General features: G+C 43.9%; 1 pseudogene; it reads right to left on the reverse strand.

Annotated features, from left to right (window-relative positions):
* Positions 1–1,950: 1,950 nt before the first annotated feature.
* On the reverse strand, positions 1,951–2,020 carry LOC124721773 (annotated as a pseudogene).
* Between the last annotated feature and the right edge of the window lie 15,564 nt (positions 2,021–17,584).

The following is a 17,584-nucleotide window of genomic DNA, read 5'->3' on the forward strand; positions in this document are numbered from 1 at the left end:
ATTTTAGTTTTGGTCTAACGGAGAAACAGATCTCATTTCCGCATCAGATGGAGGTGGGAAATCCGTGTCATCCGCCCATGAAAGGTGTCCGACAGGTTTGACATCGGCGAGAGGTGGCAGCGCTGGCCGAGTCGGCTCAATGGCGTCGGTGACAACAGGCGTGTTATGTTCCATAGCTTCTGGGCGCGGAGCTTCCGCACGATCTCCGTTGGACGGTTCACCGTCTTGTGGATGACGTGTCTCCGTGGTAGAGGAGAAGGTGTTATCGTGTTCTCCGTCGCAGTGATGTGGCATCTCTTCGTCCTGCGGAGGGGGCTCAATGGTCGAGTCTGATGTCTTGCGGCGTTTTTTTCGTCGTTTGGGCGACTTCTGCTTTCGGCAATGAGTTTCGGTGTCTGAGGAAGGAAGAGATTCACGTCGGTCCGGTACAAAAGCCGCGGGTGCTATGATGCGGTCTTCATTCTCCAGAACACTCTCATTGGTATCCTTGTGATCTTCTAGCGTGGGTGTGTCCGGCTGTTGGACATGTTCACGGGCGGCATCGCCGGTGTCAAGGTGCTGGGACGCCTCCGGGTGTATCGGACCAGAGAGACGCTCGTGAACGGCGCCTTGTGAGGGCTGGACGTGCAGTGTCGCCGCATAGGTGACTGGAAGGGTGGTCGTGGTTCTGTCGGTGTTCGTATCGTCGGGCCTTAGTTGTGTGATGCGGCGTTGCAGGCATTCATTACGGACGTGGCCTTCTTGGCCACAACCGGAACATGTTCGAGGTTGTCCGTCGTAAATGACCACCGCACGGCAGGCGCCGATAGAAATGTACGATGGAACGTGCCGTTTGAGATCGATTCGGACTTGTCTCACACCATTAAGCACCGGATACGTCGTAAACTGTGCCCATGTCTCGGCTATGTGGCTCTGGACTTTTCCGAACGGGCTTAGCGCCGCGATGACTTCATCTTCAGTCACCTCGAAAGGCAGTTCGAATACACGGATCGTCCGAAGGCCAAGTCCTGCATGGTCGACATCCACAGGCCCGACGTTTCCGTCGGAGTGCCGAAATTTTAGTCCGTGTCGCGTCCTTTGAATGATCTCGTTGCAGGCAGCGTCGGAAGTCATCTTAACATAAACGACGCTGCTAATGATCGATAGGTGTATGCCGATGAGTTCGTCACGCGGGATCTTCACGTCTTCGCGTAGGAAGCGTTCGACGGCCAGTGCTTTGGGTCGTGCGTATGCGTTTGAGAAGGTGAACTTAAGAGTGTTCTTCCTGTAAGAGTTGGCCATTACAGCTTGTTCGACTGAGAATCGCTGTGACGAGGAAGTAAACAAAACACTCCGCGCGCGCAGCGGCGTGGACGGCCGAGCGCGGTGCGCACTGCTGCCCTGCCGAACGCAGACTGACCAACTGAGCTACCCAAGCACGACCCACGCCCCGTCCTCACAGTTTTACTTCTGCCAGTACCTCTTCTCCTACCTTCCAAACTTAACAAAAGTTCTCCTGCGAGCCTTGCAGAACTAGCACTCCTGAAAGAAAGGATATTGTGGAGAGGTGGCTTAGCCACAGCCTGGGGAATGTTTCCAGAATGATATTTTCACTCTCCAGCGGAGTGTGCGCTGATATGAAACTTCCTGGCAGATTAAAACTGTGTGCCGGACCGAGACTCGAACTCGGGACCTTTGCCCTTCGCGGGCGGGGCGTGAGTCGTGCTTGGGTACCTCAGTTGGTAGAGCACTTGCCCGCGAAAGACAAAGGTCCCGAGTTCGAGTATCGGTCCGGCACATAGTTTTAATCTGCCAGAAAGTTTCATATCACCGCACACTGCGCTGCAGAGTGAAAATCTCATTCTGGAGAAATGAAAACAAAATTAGGACCCTCATTACTATGAAATTCGCGGTTTTTTGGTGTACTGAATAGCTTGGGGAATGCTTCCCGGTAACCTCCTCGACAAATGGCTTGCGCAAGGCCATGCTAATCTTCTCTGTATCGTTCCAATTTTAGTATATGTACCGCCGAAGCGAGTACCCTCCTCGACAACCACTGATATTTCAAATCCGAAACCTTCCAAATTTGAGATGATGGAAGCCATGTCTGCACAATGTCGTTTCTTTCAGTAGTGCTAGTTCTGCAAGTTTCGCAGGAGGGCTTTGTTTCCATTTTATTCGTATTTGACTTGTTGTGGGCACAGTGTGATAGTAAGTACGGAGGAGAACTGGCCTGCAGTGGTTATCATTCGCTGCTCAAACATATTGTTTATTGGCCAAACATGTTTCAACGTTTAAGTCCTCCAGTAGGAGCGTTGAGGAGGTGCTCACTCGTACTACGTCGAGACGCAGCCATCGGCGAGGAATAATGTGAACTCTGGAAAATTACTGAACTATCGAAGAGGGTTTGGCCAGTAGGCAACACTGGAATTATATAGCCGACCAGTGCCAGACACTGCGAGTCAAACAGTGAGTACGATGGCTATATCGGGAAACCACGTTTTTAACGTTTTGCTCAAAATATTGTGAAACTCAGATGAAGTTTTGCTTTTTAAGAGAATCAGTTTTCTGACATCCCTGGAAATTGACAGATTCCTGATGCTTCGGTACTGGCTCTTGCATGTACAATGCAAAGCTTTTTCCTTTTTTCTGGCCTTCTGCTGTATCTGACAGGTCGTTAAGCGCCATAAATCCGAACGCATCTTTTGACGCAGAACTGGACTGTCTGCCTCTGGCAGCAGCACGGCGGGTGCGGGCAGACGCAGCCGCGGCATACTATCAGAGGCAGCCAGCCACCTGGAGGTGAGGCGGGCCCAGGCTCTGCGGAGCGCTAATGATCCACCGCGCAGGCACATTGTCCCTCACTGCGAGCGGAGCCGCCATCCGCCTCGCGTTAAGACGGGCTCGCCCCCCCCCCCCTCCCTTCCCACCCCATCAACCCATCCTTTCTCAGAAGGGCCTCGGTTGCTCCTGCAACAAGCTCCACTCCTTTATTAGCTTGTTCCCGTTGTCTCTACACAACAGATTGGCAATTATCACATTAATTACGAAACGGGTCACGTTTATTTCAGCCTTAGACGCTTTAGAGGGGTTAATCCTCATCACGTAATGAAAGGAGAGATAACGGCTTTAGAGGCCAAAGCTTTCAGTCGAATTCTGCAACATAGACTCAAAGCGGTAGATTTTGTCTTCTTGTTTTCTTTAGGTAATTGGAAACTAGACACCTACTCAATTTCGTGAAGGAAAACTTCCACTGATCTGGGAATTTTAATAAGAATTCTCTGTAGAGGTACGCATTGAGTGATAAATTGGTAAGTCTTACTGCAACTTTTGTTTCGAAATGAAATAAGAATAGCGATAGTATAAGATTGTGCCCCGTCAGGCCTTGTTGGGGTAAAAATATAAGAATTTTTGAGAAATGATATTTACTACTTCAAGAAAACACTGCTAAATGTTTACAATAAAACAAACTCGGGACTGAAAACAGGTTACGGAAGTCTATAATGTTTGCTCAACTCAGATGTTGGAAGCAAATACAGAAATTTAAATAAAGGAAAAAAGAGAAGTGTTAAAAACTGGCACGTAAAACTCACCTTACGTTATTAAGTATGTGCCCCTGCGTCTATTTGTGCTGAACCCACCGTACACGCAAAAGTTGTGCTTGGAGATGTACAGATCCGTCACACCTGATCCAGAGTATCTAGAATGGTCTCCCAAAAACATGGTTCAAATGGCTCTGAGCACTATGGGACTTAACATCTGAGGTCACCAGTCCCCTAGAACTTAGAACTACTTAAACCTAACTACCTAAGGACATCACACACATCCATGCCCGAGGCAGGATTCGAACCTACGACCGTAGCGGTCTCGCGGTTCCAGACTGTAGCGCCTAGAACCGCACGGCCACTCCGGCCGGCGTAGCCTCCCACCATGCGTTCTCTATTGATGATACCCCTTCCGCAACTGTATGTAGCAGCAGGTTTAGGACTCGATGATTAGTTGATATATCTGAGTACTTATAAGTGAAAATAGTGGAATACTGAGGAACTTGACTTCAGTAATGAACGCCTGAGCTGACTTTTGGGGATCCCAGCTTTAAAAACTGCTGCAGCTCCTGCCACAGAGTGGTATTAAAACAATTTTTTAACCAGCGATGTCACATAGCACTTCAATTCAGTGGTGACTAATGTACGCTGATTCTTGATCATCACATTCAGGTTCGATATAATGATTCTGGTTGTCAACACTCTCGCGATCGTCTATGTTACCTTTTCATCCTGATTTTGACTCTCACTGACGATATTGGTGAAGCCATTATGCATCAGTTCGTGCGACACAAGAACGACAGACGATCTCTCGCTTGGGGAGAAGCCGCGAGACTTTCCGAGCGGTGTTAAAGCGTTCCTGGGCACAAATTGCTCGGATTGTCGAGATACTGGATTCTTCTTGTGTTTCGGCTGCTTTCAGTCGATAGCTAACGAGGACGTTGTATTCTTGGGGGAACGGCGTGCCACGTCAGAAAGCTGCCACGTTGGGACTCCACGTTATCCGAACGCCAATTTACACTCTGCTCAGACTGAATGTATTTCCCAGAACTGCACTACCTTACGAAACCAGTTTAACCCGAGTGTTACAAGACATTTGTCGAAATACTTCCCAATGCAATATTTTATTGAGTGCTAGGTTGTACCATCAGAAAAGGTCATTCGAGGGAAACAAGTTCAGTGAAGCTGTTCATTTAAGTGAGTATGCAGTATAAACAGTCACTGAACGGGCAAAAATACTGAAATAGTGAACAAAGGTCTCATGCAGGACCATAAATATGTAAACAGCATTAAAGAAACTCCTACAATCAGCAAAACATTATCTGTTGCGTCACTGGGAAACTGGATAAAAAATACCACGTTCTAACCTATCCCTCCCACACATAGAACGATTCAACATTGTCTGTATAGCCGACATAATCATCAGGAGAGAAGAAATATTTAGGATAATTCTCATTTATTGTTCCATCTCAGCTACACATTTTTTAAATTCTAGTACATATTTCAATCATCTGCATCATCTTCAGATCTAAAACAAAATGAAACTGATTGTGTACCAACTGATATTTTACAATAGAGAAGAGAAAATTGTACATAAAAGTAGGTTTTTACCTAAGTAATTCCATGCAATCTGTCTTTTCTACTCAGAACGACTTATCAGAGCAGTGCATTTTGCAACTGCGGTCAGTGTTTTACATAGGTGTATGTTGCAGGCAGGAAGTAGGCGGGGGGGAAAGAAAATGGAGTGAGGCTGATTGGAGAAGGGGAAAGGAAGGAGAGAGAGAGTGGTGTAGATCTCATGATTTTAAGAAGAGAGGTCGCGTAAAAATTATAGAAAGAGTGATTATCTAAATTTCTCGTTGAGACCGTATTAGTGCACAACACAGTGTGTCTCAAATATAAGCGGTACAATGGATTGGTTATCCGCAGAGATGCTATGGAGTCGGCAAGATGGAGTCTTACACTTGAGCTACAAAGTGTCAGTAATGTAAAAACCTCCTGTTAAGATACCAGAATAAAACTGTAAAACGGGGATAAATTAGAAGATTTTAAAACTGGAAATAAAGTAGCGAAGACTGATACGTTGTTAAAACTGCCACTAAGCGCTGATGAGAGGAACAAAGGAATCGCTATTATAAGGCAAGTTGCAGTGAGCATCGGTTATCCAGTCTCCAGAATAATTACTATAGAAAATTAAAAGACAAAGGTAGCGTAAAATCAATGGCAGCAAGCTAAGACCTGAAATTTGTGCACATGCTCATGAGCTATAAAGAACGTCTGTGAGAAGGTTATTGCTAGACAATTTCGCAATACCAGTTTGTTTAGATGGTTAAAAACTAATGACAGTAGTCGCTCCGGACTGAGACATCGTGTGAAAATGGTTCAAAAGTTTAAGTTGGTCAAACAGGCAGGACGTTTAAGATACGCTTCAGAAAGCACGCTTCAATTCGTAGTAATAAAACAGCGTTTGGTGACCATCTTCTAACATCGAAGCTTACTGTCGGAACTACTGGCACGCATGTGGATGTTCTGCACAATGAATGAAACGGGCATCTCCTGACAATGTTGGAAGAAATCGATATTTTTACACACCGCCTGTAAGAGCCTGGCAACCCATCAACTCAGCAGAACGATTTGATTAACAACGTATTTTTCCAATCGTCCACCTCACCGCAGCGCAAGTATGATCAACAGCACCACACACCGAGAATATTCTCACACAGCCTTAGCAGCAGGCCGGCGTTGCAGACTGGCTTCCGTACATACAGCACCACTGCGCTCCTCACAACGCCACCAAGCGGAAGAAAATGCAATTAACCACAACTGTCAGACTCCGTCCCTATAACTTTAGTTGCTACACATAGTTTCACTTTTATAATTTAGTGTTTTACCTTTTTTACGGCTTTGTATCTTCTATGTTTCAGTTTTCTAACTCGTAATATTTAATGACACTACATGCAGTTCTTGGTCCTCCACATAAGTGTACTTCTGTAGTCTGACCGTCTTTATGTCTTTAACTATTTATACATCCGTTGTCCTAGGCCTATTCTTGTAATGTTTTAACAAGAAGATCTTTATACAATTTTATTTTTATACGTTTAGAGTGCGAACCTTATACCTCCAAAATTACAAAATTTGAATACCTTCAGGTGATTATTCAGTCTTCGCTACTTTATTTCCAGTTTTAAAATGTACTACTTTATCCCCGTTCTACAGTTTCTTTCTGGTATCAGGAGGTTTTTACATTACTGACTCTTTGTAGCTCTAGTGTAAGACCCTATCTTGTTGACCCCATAGCATGGGCACCCATACCTTTGTACCGTTTATATTTGAGACACACAGTGTTGTGCAGTAATAGGGTCTCAACGAGAATTTTATATAATTGCACGTTCTATAATTTCAACACGGCCTCTTTTCTTAAGCTCATGGCATCCCCACCACTCCCTCCCTCCTTTCTTTCCCATCCTTCAATCAGCCTCACTACATTTCCCTTACACCCGCCTATCCCCTACCTCTAACGTCTACCTATTTAAATCACTGACCGCAGTTGAAAAATACAATATTCTGATATGTCGTTCTAAGTAAAAAAGGCAGGTTGTATGCAATTGCTTACGTAAGTTCACCTTTTCTGTACAATTTCTTTCTTTTCTCTATTGTGAAATAGTATTTGGTACATAATTGGTTGGTTTAAAACAGGCCTGAAGATGATTCAGAGGACCGAAACGTGTAACAGAATTTTAAAGTGTAATTGAGATGGAACAATAAATGAAAATCATCATAAATACCTGATTAAACATCGAATTATTCTTCGCATTACAATAGAATAAGACCAATCAGCTCGAATATATAACTTTCGATACGAACAACTGTCTAGTTTGATCGCTTTAAGCTAAAAATTTCTAGCTGTTGCACATCAGACCGCCTCTACATACTAGATGTGGCCTGAAAGTAACGGGACTTTTCGTTCTTCTTAAAGAATCTTGATCAGCTTTGTCACCTTCAAGGTGCTTGAGTCGTGTAGTGTCGGCTCGTGTGGCCTTATCTTCCGAGCGACTTCCTCTGCTTTCTTTCTCTTGTGGTCGTCCTGTTGCCCAGCCGCCTCGCCGCAGCCGATGGGTCGAATTTTCGCGGCGTGCGAGTCTCTTCTGGGGGTTCCGAGCTGAGGCGGTCGGGATGACGGATGGCCGGTTGTGTGGAAGTGGCCAAAGGCTCCGTTCCGTGAGAGGCTGTTGGCTGTTCGTTTTCCATCGAAAATGTGTTGGCCCCGCTGCCCATTGCATTGGCGTCCGTTGAAGTGACTTCTTGGTACAAGCTTTCAGTTGGCGACTCACTTGCAACCTTTTCCCCTTGCCCGTGATTTTATCAGGAACGACCGTTAGGTGGTCGGTCGGTCGTCTCAGCGGACGACGTGTATGGTGTTTCTTGCCGTTCCTGGGTTCTCTGTACCCCTGATTACTTGCAATTCGTCCCTGTTGTTGCTTAGTGACTGGCTGTGCTACTTGTGGTATTGTTTCCTGGTGGATCCGTGAACGGGTCCAACTAATAGGAGTCCTACTGGGTTGAAGGTCGGTACTAGGAACTCAGTTATTGCGCCGAGATGTTGAACTCTGTTTCATCGGCCATCCAGTGATCTAGCAGCACAGAGTACTGGAGATACTGGAGACAACTTGTGTAGTTACCTGGGATTAATCTTTGTTTAAATATTACACTCTTGTTTAAATGTTCCTCAGAATACATAAATATAAACTCTGTTGTAGATTTAGGTCACTATATACACTCCTGGAAATTGAAATAAGAACACGGTGAATTCATTGTCCCAGGAAGGGGAAACTTTATTGACACATTCCTGGGGTCAGATACATCACATGATCACACTGACAGAACCACAGGCACATAGACACAGGCAACAGAGCATGCACAATGTCGGCACTAGTACAGTGTATATCCACCCTTCGCAGCAATGCAGGCTGCTATTCTCCCATGGAGACGATCGTAGAGATGCTGGATGTAGTCCTGTGGAACGGCTTGCCATGCCATTTCCACCTGGCGCCTCAATTGGACCAGCGTTCGTGCTGGACGTGCAGACCGCGTGAGACGACGCTTCATCCAGTCCCAAACATGCTCAATGGGGGACAGATCCGGAGATCTTGCTGGCCAGGGTAGTTGACTTACACCTTCTAGAGCACGTTGGGTGGCACGGGATACATGCGGACGTGCATTGTCCTGTTGGAACAGCAAGTTCCCTTGCCGGTCTAGGAATGGTAGAACGATGGGTTTGATGACGGTTTGGATGTACCGTGCACTATTCAGTGTCCCCTCGACGATCACCAGTGGTGTACGGCCAGTGTAGGAGATCGCTCCCCACACCATGATGCCGGGTGTTGGCCCTGTGTGCCTCGGTCGTATGCAGTCCTGATTGTGGCGCTCACCTGCACGGCGCCAAACACGCATACGACCATCATTGGCACCAAGGCAGAAGCGACTCTCATCGCTGAAGACGACACGTCTCCATTCGTCCCTCCATTCACGCCTGTCGCGACACCACTGGAGGCGGGCTGCACGATGTTGGGGCGTGAGCGGAAGACGGCCTAACGATGTGCGGGACCGTAGCCCAGCTTCATGGAGACGGTTGCGAATGGTCCTCGCCGATACCCCAGGAGCAACAGTGTCCCTAATTTTCTGGGAAGTGGCGGTGCGGTCCCCTACGGCACTGCGTAGGATCCTACGGTCTTGGCGTGCATCCGTGCGTCGCTGCGGTCCGGTCCCAGATCGACGGGCACGTGCACCTTCCGCCAACCACTGGCGACAACATCGATGTACTGTGGAGACCTCACGCCCCACGTGTTGAGCAATTCGGCGGTACGTCCACCCGGCCTCCCGCATGCCCACTATACGCCCTCGCTCAAAGTCCGTCAACTGCACATACGGTTCACGTCCACGCTGTCGCGGCATGCTACCAGTGTTAAAGACTGCGATGGAGCTCCGTATGCCACGGCAAACTGGCTGACACTGACGGCGGCGGTGCACAAATGCTGCGCAGCTAGCGCCATTCGACGGCCAACACCACGGTTCCTGGTGTGTCCGCTGTGCCGTGCGTGTGATCATTGCTTGTACAGCCCTCTCGCAGTGTCCGGAGCAAGTAAGGTGGGTCTGACACACCGGTGTCAATGTGTTCTTTTTTCCATTTCCAGGAGTGTATTTTATTTACGAATTTGACAAGCTATGGGCCGCATCCGACTTAAGAATTATGGAGTTTCTTTTTCTTCCTTTCTTTCCAGTACATCTTCATCTTCTTTCCAACTGCTCGTCTCTGTTCATCTGTCCACACTCTCTTGGGTCGAGGTTTCCGCTCATATTCTTCATAGTTTCCGTTTTGTATCACTAGCCTGAAGTGATTCTTGTCAAGTACTATTTATTCTGTAACATCTATTTTGTTGGCATCTTTCTTTACTGCTTCCATACATCCTACAGTTTTTTCTGCTTACTAACGTAACTAAAAATTTTCTTTATAATCCGTGTTTCTTCCATTCTTTTTAAATGTCCATAAAATTCCAACACTCTCTTCCTCATTGTATCTGTGATCGGTATTTTTGTATAAATCTTCATTTCTACTTTTAATCCACTTATTTTCATTCTGTTTCTCAGGACCTAGAATTTTTCTTAGTATGTTTCTCTCTCTTTTTTCTAGTTCTCTTAATTCGCCTTTCTTATTCAATGTTGGCCACACTGATCCATATGTTACTTGCGTCCTAATAACTGAATTATAGTGTCTAATTCTCGCTTGTATGGATACTGATTTCTTATTGTAGTAGTTTTGCGTTATTTATACGCAAATTATAAAATTTTTGTTCTTTATTTATTTGTAGTGTTATCCAGTCCATTGGCTTGGATAGACTCCCCCAGGGATTTCAATTTATCAGTTTTAATTTTTCCGTACTTTAATGTCATAAACATTTCTGTATTATGTTTGTGTTCTATATACTCGGCTTTTTCATAGGATATTTTTAGCCCAGTCTCTTCAGCAATCTCGTGTAACAGATAAAGCATAACTGTTGCGTCTGTTCGGTTTTCAGTTATTAGTGCCATATCATCCGCAAAGGCTAAACATTTCACTTCAAATATTTACTGTTAAAAACAGTCTTGATCACGATTTATTTTACAAGGTGACCGGTTTCGACCACTACTGTGGATTCCTACTCAATGGTCTGAAGATGACCACAGTAGTGGTCGAAACTGGTCTCCCTGATAAATAAATCGTGATCAAGACTGTTTTTAATAGTAAATGTTTGTAAGACATTGATCAATGCCTTTCCCGTAATGTATTCAAAAGTATTTCACTTCGAATTTGTTCTTTCCTTGGCCCATGCATATACCCCTTGTGCCTCTGTTTTTTTAATGTGCTTTCCCATGTTTTTACTATTTTATCTAAAACCAAGTTAAAGCGAATTGGGGACAGTCCATCTCCTTGTCGAACTCCTGTTTTGATTTTGAATGGTTCATATATCTGGAATTATTGACAGTTTTCCAAACGCTTACGTCTCTACAGTTTTGCTTGCTGTCACTGTTTTTGCATTTGTGGAACCCCTGGTGGCCACCATGGTTGTTTAGTTGTTTTGTAACGGGGCATTTACTCTCTTAAATTGTTTTGGAAGAACTGTTAAAACCTTGATCCATCTCTCTTACAGTGTTGTTTTATGTTTTTTAAATGGTAATATTTAAGCCTTCTGGGGGGTCTGTATTGATCTTGACCTTGTTGTAATACTTAAAATTTTCAAGGCAATTTCTAGGCTTTTCGGTGCTTGGTGATTATTGATTTTGATCTTGTAATTTTTTAAGAGAGAATTTTAAAGTAAATTCTAAGCCTGCTGGCGCTCTGCGATTGCTGATGTTGTGTTTAAAGGGACGAATTCCAAAGCGAACTTTTAAGCCCATCTGGCGCTCTGTGATCATTGGTTGTTGTTAACTGGCCTTTCGTTTCATTTCATTGTAAAAGAAAATTTTAAATTTTTTTTACGAATTAAATCCAGATGTTGTCAACCGCAAGTGATGTTGAATCTGGGGCTTGGCCCTTCTATGAATGACCATTTTAGGAATCCCTCTGAGATATAAGATACTTGTGCCAGGGCTTTTCCCAATATTAGAAACAATTTTAGTTATATGCTTATATGGATGCGGTGTCTGTTCTTTCGCACATGTCCGAAAGAACAGACACCACCTACATATAAGCATATAGCTCTGACAATACCGGCCATGACCTTCCTCTTCTGTGCGGATGCACACATATTACCCGAACTCTTACGGGACTTGGTAAGAATGTCTTCCACGAGTAATGAGTGTGTTGGGTAGCGACACTACGAATGTAGTGTGTTGACATATAAGGTGAGAATGTGGGTCTCGTGGGAGGCCTGCGTGAGATACTCCCTGCAATCGCACTATCCTCTTTGTCCTCGGTGGCTCAGATGGATGCCGACACGGTAACTCAGCGTGTTCGGTCAGAGGGTTAGCTGCCCTCTATAATAAAAAACTGAGTTAATGGATCAACGACGAACTGGGTGTCTTGCGACGTCCGCCCCGAGCAGATACAACGAACATAAAAACGAACAAAATGAGATTAATGAAAAAAAATATGGACAGAGTGTCTGCCATGTAAGGAGGAGATCCCGGGTTCGAGTCCTGGTCGGGTTCCATAATTTCACCTATCCCCATTGATATATATCAATGCCCGTCAGCATCTGAAGGTAATAATATGTAATTCTAATAATTTTCGTTATGGTGTTCTGCCCCTTCTGCAATTCTGTTTTTCTCTCATCAATGGTGGAAAAATGATGCCGAAAGCTTGTAAAACCTTTTCTACTGTTAACAATAACCTAAATAGTCAATGCAGCTGATAATTCAAATCAGGAACGTGTGTACCAACAAGATATAAAACTCGGGTGTGTAAAGTCCGTGAAATAAAAAAAATCCTGTTAGTTTTTGACCACGCTTAGCATTTAACATGAAATATATGAGAAGAGTGATACGTTACCTTGGCTGAAGATTCGTAGACAGACGAAGAAGAAATTTCAGGCGGGCACCGAATAAAGTTGTTGGGGCCCTTGCAGGTCCCATTGTATGTTAAGGACATGGTTGACACTATTAATAGTGACCTAAGAGCTCTTCCTCTTTACCAGTTACTTATAATGAAATGCTAGCTGGCAAATGCTGGACACATATCCTGTAATGTTTCGTAGTGGTATAGAGATTTGAAAATTTGTGTTAAATGTTCAGAAATGTAAAATTATGCACTTCACAAAAAACAGAAAGGCAGTTTCTATGAGTATAATATCATTGAAACACAGTTAGAAACAGTCGATTCGTACAGTTACCTGGGTGCAATAATTTCTACAGATATGACGTCATCACGTACGTGTACATGTAGGTAAGGCAGGTGTCAGCCTTCGGTTCATTTACAGATGCTAGCAAAATGCAACTGCAGTGAAGAGGGCTACAAATTGCATCTGATTTTTGGAAAAACATCATCCTCACAACGCAATTCCGAAGATTTCAAGAGCCGATACGTGGGAGAATTATCGCGCAAATCAGCTTAAAAGCTCATGCATCTAAGTTTCTGACAAGAATAATATACACAAAAATGAAATAGAAAATTGAGGCTGTGTTAGACGAAGATCAGTTTAGCTTTAGAAACGGCAAAGGCACCAGAGAAGAAATTCTGAATTTGTGGTTGATAACGGAAGCAAGACCGAAGAAATATCAAAAAATGGAAAAAGGTTCAGCAATGTCAAATGAGTCAAGACATTCGAAACTCTAAGAAAAACAAAGGTACTTCTTCATTCCTAAGTACTTCCGTATCCTACTTCTCAAAAATGGTTCAAATGGCTCTGAGCACTATGGGACTTAACTTCTAAGGTCATCAGTCCCCTAGAACTTAGAACTACTTAAACCTAACTAACCTAAGGACATCACACACATCCATGCCCTAGGCAGGATTCGAACCTACGACCGTGGCGGCCGCGCGGTTCCAGACTGTAGCGCCTTTAACCGCTGGCCACCGCGGCCGGCATCCCACTTCTTTGGGCAGTAATTCTTCCTAACTAGTCTCTTTAACTTCTGCCTGCTCACTAGTAAATATAATATTACGTTAAAAGTTTAACACAATAAGACAGGTACTACAGTCAGAAAATGTGTATTTCTTGAAGTACCGTAACTGAAATCGCCCAAATACCCCGGCTTCACTCGTCCACTATTTGAGAATGAGAGCAGTTCGCGACTCGTGACAACTTTTACACATAATTTCGAACATATCTGAAATTTTTGTCGCTGAACACTCCCCCACTCCCCACCCTCATCCTCGCAAAAAAAAAAAAAAAAAAAAAAAAAAAATGATGGCAGGAGAAAAGTTCATGGCTTACTCCGTTTTCGCTGTTCATCCACTACAACTGCAGCATTTTACATGACGTTGTCATTCATTACATATTTGCTTCCGACTCTACTTGCAACACAGTATCTACAGGGCTATTGCAAATGATTGAAACGATTTCATAAATTCACTGTAGCTCCATTCATTGACATATGGTCACGACACACTACAGATACGTTTTGTTCGGCTGAAGCCGCACTTCGGGTTTCTGCCACCAGACCGCTCGAGAGCGCAGTGAGACAAAATGGCGACAGGAGCCGAGAAAGTGTATGTCGTGCTTGAAATGCACTCACATCGGCCAGTCATAACAGTGCAACGACACTTCAGGACGAAGTTCAACAAAGATCCACCAACTGCTAACTCCATTCGGCGATGGTATGCGCAGTTTAAAGCTTCTGGATGCCTCTGTAAGGGGAAATCAACGGGTCGGCCTGCAGTGAGCGAAGAAACGGTTGAACGCGTGCGGGCAAGTTTCACGCGTAGCCCGCGGAAGTCGACGAATAAAGCAAGCAGGGAGCTAAACGTACCACAGCCGACGGTTTGGAAAATCTTACGGAAAAGGCTAAAGCAGAAGCCTTACCGTTTACAATTGCTACAAGCCCTGACACCCGATGACAAAGTCAAACGCTTTGAATTTTCGGCTCGGTTGCAACAGCTCATGGAAGAGGATGCGTTCAGTGCGAAACTTGTTTTCAGTGATGAAGCAACATTTTTTTTTTAATGGTGAAGTGAACAGACACAATGTGCGAATCTGGGCGGTAGAGAATCCTCACGCATTCGTGCAGCAAATTCGCAATCACCAGAAGTTAACGTGTTTTGTGCAATCTCACGGTTTAAAGTTTACGGCCCCTTTTTCTTCTGCAAAAAAAAAAAAAAAAAAAAAGTTACAGGACTCGTGTATCTGGACATGCTGGAAAATTAGGTCATGCCACAACTGGAGACCGACAGCGCCGACTTCATCTTTCAACAGGATGGTGCTCCACCGCACTTCCATCATGATGTTCGGCATTTCTTAAACAGGAGATTGGAAAACCGATGGATCGGTCGTGGTGGATATCATGATCAGCAATTCATGTCATGGCCTCCACGCTCTCCCAACTTAACCCCATGCGATTTCTTTCTGTGGGGTTATGTGAAAATTCAGTGTTTAAACCTCGTCTACCAAGAAACGTGCCAGAACTGCGAGCTCGCATCAACGATGCTTTCGAACTCATTGATGGGGACATGCTGCGCCGAGTGTGGGAGGAACTTGATTATCGGCTTGATGTCTGCCGCGTCACTAAAGGGGACACATATCGAACATTTTTGAATGCCTAAAAAAACTTTTTGAGTTTTTGTATGTGTATGCAAAGCATTGTGAAAATATCTCAAATAATAAAGTTATTGCAGAGCTGTGAAATCGCTTCAATCATTTGTAATAACCCTGTACATACACTAGTAAATGCCTCTGTAAAGTTATATCATCTGCGACACTTATTTCAAGAGATACGTCACAAGCATTGAGAGGCATGACAAGCTTTGCACTTTCTGCACTTTATGTCCCTTGAAAATTTAAAAAAAATTGATTTTTTATTTTCTGCATGATTTTTGTCTGGAATATCTACTTTTTTGCAATTTTCATCCCTAGCTCGCCAGAAACTCCGTTTCGAGATACAAGCCGATATGTGAAAGATTGTCTCCAAAAACCATTCACAGAAGGAAGAAAATAGTCGACATGTAGTTTCAACGACGGCTTAACAGACACTAAAGACATTACGAACGTGCTCGAACTTGAGATCGGGCCAGTTTGTACAACATTTGCTCTAAAGCGGACAAAACGCGTGTCGCGGGAGAAACTTGCGGATCATAGCTGCCATCAAAGAGGCTTGCACGACTGTTACAGCCACGAAGGTGGAGGAAGAAGATCTCCTTTCGGTTATGAAGGGCTTGTTGTATGGTTCGTGGATTGCTGAATAGAAGTATTTAACTAGAAAAAAAAATGTATCCCAAAACTTTAAATACGTTGTTCTCCAAACCATGTTTTTGAAACATATCTTGAGAATATCACGATGAGCTTTTGACTGGAAAAATGGAAATGGAAATGTCGTGTGGCTAGGGCCTCCCGTCGGGTAGACCGTTCGCCTGGTGCTGGTCTTTCGATTTGACGCCACTTCGGCGACCTGCACGTCGATGGGGATGAAATGATGATGATTAGGACAATACAACACCCAGTCCCTGAGCGAAGAAAATCTCCGACCCAGCCGGGAATCGAACCCGGGCCCTTAGGATTGACAGTCTGTCACGCTGACCACTGACTGGAATTTGATGCCGGCATTCTAAATTGATTTCTCTGACAGCGTACGTAGCCATTTTGCTGTAGTCTCAAAAATCTATTTTCGATGCACAATTATGTCTCGATTTTGTGGGCGAAGAATATGTCATTTCTTCAACATGTCACCATTTTGCTATAAGATAAAAATTTTCAGTTATCTTATGTAGGATAATGTAAAATATATTGAAAATGGTCCAACAGCAGAGCTCTGAGAATTCCCGCCGATGACCAAGGTTGCGGCTGCAAATGATCCTTCCACCTGGTACAGGGGTTGCAGGGCACACTCGATGTGGACACAAAAAGCTGTCTTAAAGACACAAGTGTCACATTTTTTGTTTTACTCAGAAAAGCACATAAATCATTCATTTTTCAGGCGTTCAGAGAGGGCTATCTCCTTAAAATGTAGTGCAAGCTACCCAGAGTATTTCATCCAGCGTTTCATAATGAAAGCAAATAGTGACGTTGAAACCTTCCCGTCTACTGTATATCTCTTTTGTAACCCAACCTTCCCTTCTACAATAACCTATGAAACCTTTCCTTAGGATTTCTATCTCTTTCTTAATAATAACAAATGAAATCTTCCCTTTGAAATTAATTCTCTTTCTCAATAATAGCACGTGCAATCTTCGCATACAAATTTAAATGCTGCTTATTAAAAGTGATTTGCTGATTGTTTCGACGAAACATAGAACGTGTCGTCGTTGTCGCCCTCAGTCGTCACCTGCAATAACCTAAAACTGTTCCTTACCTTTTTTATTGTTACTGGATCGCCATCTGACTGCTACGTCGAACTGCGACACGAGTGTACTTACTCTGTTTTACTGTACTCTATTAGCTGCTGGTGGGCTGTCATAATAAGTGGCTGTATTTATTACCAAAGCTGACTTTATTCTTTAATAGCAAAGCTGTCGTTGTTCATTAATTAATTTGACTGAAGATACGTAATTCATAGTTAAACTTTTTCTTGACAACAATAAAATTTTGCAAAGTTTTACGTTGATGGTTTTTGGGATGGATTATAATCAGTAATGCAATATTGCTGGCAAAAATTAATTATATTCTGAAACCGATTCTTCAAATATTTACTGTTGGTAATGAAATGATTTTACAAACGTTCAAATGGGACTTACTTTTTACAATAATCTTACAACTAGCACTGCGCAAAAATACCTTAAAAAAATAATTCAATAATTTAGTTCCTCTTATGATAGTAGTTAGCTGATGTCTCTGTACATCCGTTTATAATCTCTTGTAAATCTTAGCTGGTGGCTGGCAGGCACACCGCTCCTCTCAATCTCTCGCTTCAGACCTACTACCGACTCGTTTCACATC

The sequence above is a fragment of the Schistocerca piceifrons genome, chromosome 1 (genome assembly GCF_021461385.2).
Source record: "Schistocerca piceifrons isolate TAMUIC-IGC-003096 chromosome 1, iqSchPice1.1, whole genome shotgun sequence".
In the NCBI taxonomy this organism is placed as follows: domain Eukaryota; kingdom Metazoa; phylum Arthropoda; class Insecta; order Orthoptera; family Acrididae; genus Schistocerca; species Schistocerca piceifrons.